The sequence below is a fragment of the Meleagris gallopavo genome, chromosome 2 (genome assembly GCF_905368555.1).
Source record: "Meleagris gallopavo chromosome 2, MGAL_WU_HG_1.1, whole genome shotgun sequence".
NCBI lineage: Eukaryota > Metazoa > Chordata > Aves > Galliformes > Phasianidae > Meleagris > Meleagris gallopavo.
The window spans coordinates 40059605-40063750 of NC_139405.1; the positions used below are offsets into that span (position 1 = coordinate 40059605).

The 4146-nt window shown below is 42.3% G+C and overlaps 1 long non-coding RNA gene across 2 annotated transcripts in view; it reads right to left on the minus strand.

Annotated features, from left to right (window-relative positions):
• LOC146544947 (uncharacterized) overlaps positions 1-3685 on the minus strand; it is a 29272-nt gene extending 25587 nt beyond the window's left edge. Inside the window, exons 1-2 of one of the 2 annotated variants that reach the window (XR_014882153.1) lie at positions 3262-3685; positions 2792-2858 (exon numbers count right to left, since the gene is read on the minus strand). This is a non-coding gene — a long non-coding RNA (uncharacterized LOC146544947). The remainder of the gene's footprint in view (positions 1-2791; positions 2859-3261) is intronic. The other variant, XR_014882152.1, reaches the window with a different exon arrangement.
• Positions 3686-4146: the final 461 nt, after the last annotated feature.

Sequence of the window (4146 nt, forward strand, 5' to 3'; positions counted from 1 at the left end):
CTGAAAGAAGGCAGAGGAATCAGCATGAGAATGTTATCCTGACACCTTGGCAAGCATGGGAGCCCTCGAAAAAATGTTTATTCAGAGCTGAGGGATGGCCTAGCTGGGGAACATTTTATTTTTCATTCCTAGGAGTGTGAAAGGAGGACACACAAAGAAATTTATGACTTTCAGTTCCCCTTCTGAGATCCAAAAGATGCTACAGTTGTGGAAAAAAAAAAGGGATGTTGCTGCTCACAGTGATCTTAAACCTGCAGCTCGTTCTTCTGATTGTATTCCGGTAAGATTCAGGAAAAATTTGAATTAGCAGGAAGAGTATCAGAAAAGAGAATTGGGATTTTACCCAGGCTTTCAAAACCAAACATTACCCTTCTTTTCTCTGGCTGGGAGCATTCAAGGCACGATATGGTATGACCACAGGGCTGTGGAGGGGGTGAGATATCTAACAGCGATTAGCAAATCTGGTCAAGTAATGAAAGTTGCCATCTGCCTAGCAAAAGCTGTGAGTACTTATCTGGTGTTCTTGAAAGAGCACATGGCATATTAATTAGTTTTAGACACTAACGAAAGGCTGGCCCAGTGATTACTGCTGAGCCAAACCAGTGGCTGGGCTGCTGCTGCTGCTCAGTGCACGGTGCAGAAGAATGCAGTATACAGATTGGGTATTTCTAAACGTTTTGTTTTAAAAAAGGCAAGCCTCTCCTGCACGCATAACACCTCTCAGAAGATCATCCCGTTAGTATATTTGGCACTCATGGAATCACAGCAAAATGTAATTGGAACTACCTATGTCTAGAGAGGCTTATCTCAAACCCAGAAAGCCCACTCAATTTTTCTGACCTGAACACCTGTGTCCCCTAGCCCATGGGACTGCAGCCCATTCCTGTGCACCAAGCAAGGCTTTCACTTCAGAAAGATGATAAATTGCTCTGCCCTGGTGGAGATCAAAAGCAGGTAAACAAACAGCATGGCCTTGACCTATTACTCATACATTTCACACAGGTGAGTTCACCCAGTTTCTAAAGTTTACCCACCTGTCAATGATAAGCAGTTTACATCGAGTATCCTGTTTTAAGCACCAGCCACTGGCTACCCTAAAAAAGCATTATGGGGTCACACTTCTCTACTCCAGACCAACAAGTCCATTCCATGAGCAATCTTCTGACTGAAGCCAGACCTGCTGCGGAGGAACTAAAGTAAACAGCTGTCCTAGCACAGTAGTTCTCACTGCCCGATCTTTCAGGACACCTGAATGGAACTGGTACATCCATCTGTATATCAGAAGATGGTGGCATAATCATGCCAGCATGCCTTGGACCAATGTGGGCAAGACCTCTTCTATGGAGCACTTTTATGGGAAGTGACAATTCGTTAAGATTCATTTAGTTTTCAAAATAAGAGAAGCCCACTACATTAAGTCCATGTGAATGAGTGTCCATGCTTGGTAGTCTCTGCAGACTGTTTTCCAATTGATACAATGTACGTCTTGCCAAAAAATTAAAAAATATTGGTAAGTCATAATCTTTTTGTAGGGCATTTGTGTCTCAGATGATATCATTTATAGATTGCCATATTCAGACGAACAATAGGTTCAAGAGAGAGATTTTAAGAACTAGCAAAGCACAGGGGGAAACAGGTTATCTTTCCTACTCTGGGATTGATGTGTCTTACAGGGGATAACATTCATCTCAGGCCAACAAGCCAACAAAAATCAGGTTTCTATTTGGACATAGCACTTCAGTCTTCTTTTACATTCAGAGACATAACCAGCAATGCAGGAGACTGTTTTCCCCGTTTTTTAGGATGGGCTGAACTGCCCTTTGGAAGTCCTGTTGTCTCTCTATTGGCAAAGGAAAGAAGACAATATTGATTTAGATCTGCAGCAGAGCAAGTTTCAGACAGCTAATGCTGGATGAGAAAGCTCCTTGGTAGGTCAGGTGTCTCCAATTAGTCGAGAGCACCTGGGCCAAACATCTTTGTCAGCTTCACGAAGGAAGTTTCATATTTTCAGTATTGCACCTCTTCCAAAACTGATCAGAAAAGAACCGCAGAACAGATGATCACATATTTACTTGGACACTTAGAATTTTAAATCTTCAACTGTGTGAGGGCAAAATAAGAGCAACCAAAAACAGCTGTGGTGATTTTGGTGGAAGGACTGAAACTTCCAGCCTGAGCTACGATCTCACAGACATACTGGCCACTGTGGCTAGTGCTGTACTCACCAATGTCTTGGAAGATCAGATGATAAGCTTGCACACCCACATGGAATTTTCCAAAGCAGCCACAGGAAAAAACTTAATTCCCTGAATGAACCTCAAACTTCCTAGCAGGGCATTTTAGTTCTCACATTACTGAAGACAGAGCACAGCTGGCTACTGCTTTTGATGACAGTAAAACTGCACTGAAAAACCAGGTTGTAGGTTTAAAGAACTCCAATAATTACAATTAGAAGCCCCAGTGAACCCCTGAATTCCATGTCTGAGTGGCAAGAGTCATATGCAAAGAACTTACAGGAAAACTGAACCACAGATATTCATCTTTCTCACCAACGTTATAAAGAAGTATTCCTGATTTCTTAGTAAATCATCAAGTTAAGCCTGTATCTGAAGATAGAGCCAGATAACCCAAACTGATAATCTGATCTGGTGCAACAAATCCCTCTTGGTTGTTATTTTGGCCTCTTTTTTTTCCAGCATCAATAGTTATACTTGACATGCAAGGCACTGGGATAATTATCACATCTGTGTTCTCTATTACAGACTGCGTTTTTAGCCATATAATCACTTACAATTGGGTGGAGGATTCTCTGTGTGTTTACCAAAGAAGTCTACCGGGAGGCATCTGTTTCATTTAGTCTACAACAAAAAAAATTAAAAGTCAAAATTGAGTACTTACCCTGGGGCAATGCTAAAATTAAGCTACATACTGAAGTTCAGGCTGTTATTCCATTAAATACATTTTTAATGTCTCCTTGTTAAACCTGCTAACCTCTCCTGCACCAGGGATGCCCATATCTTGCAAGTATCCTTGCCAATACTATGAAGCAACTGATGCTAACCAAGAATAAAATGCAGCAAAATTCAATTCCCAGACTAAAATGATCTTGTATTTTGTGCTGTTTATAATAAGAAAACTCTAATTAAATGTACTAAGCAAAGCTCTGGCTCGCAGAAGCTCTGCACAGACTGCAAAAACTCTGAAGGGCAGGAGATGCTTTATTTGACAGCTTCTGCTAAAGAAAATAAAAATAATACTTACATGGAACATTCACATAACCCCTTGCTCATTTCAGAGTCTGTGGTTTGCAGATCACTGCAGAAGAACTACAATTGCAGGACTTGGCTAAGTGAATTCCCACATATCTGTTTCAAAGTCTTGTTGTTCTTTGAAGACGAAGGAAGTTTCAAGGATTAAGATCATATTTAAAATCTTTATGAGGCAGTGTGACAAGGTACTTTGTGCCTGTGGAGAGATGGAAAACCAAAGATTTATAATTTCTTCTATCTTTCCTTATGGTACTAGCAAAACAAAGCTAGCAGAGCACAGGCTTGAGCTGCAGAGCAGAGACACCCACTGTGTGAGAGATGGCACTTCTCAGGCTGTGGGCATCTCAGCTATGCTCTACACTGCACCAGGTGGCCTTCTTGAAGAACCGTGGCCGGGCTGTGTGCCCTGCATTCCTTGTTCCCAAGAGCAAACAGCCACCAGCCTATGGTGAAGAGCTGGGCAGGCACAGGCAGAGGTGGCCGCAGCCTGATGCTACCAGGAGGATGCACAGCTTTGCAGGACACAGGGCATGCACTGCGCCATCTGGCTCACAGTAAAAATCTCTGTCTTCATTCTCTGGTAAATTCCTGACTGCTGGCAATATTCTCTATTTCAACAAGGTTCTCTAGTAGCAAACAGAAGTATTATAGAGCTTGGGACAGGATTATACAGGGGTGAAGCCCTGGGTTACAACCTGCCAGGAGTTGTGTCCAATGCTACAGCACTGTGGACTTTGATAGGAGGGCAATGAAGAGAGAGGGACTTTTTCTGATGGTGATTACTTGACAAGAAAAGATCCTGAGAAACCTGATTTAATTGAATGAGTTTAAGCAGACTGTGGGATTAAATGAGATCCAGAGGTCCCTACCAGTGTGA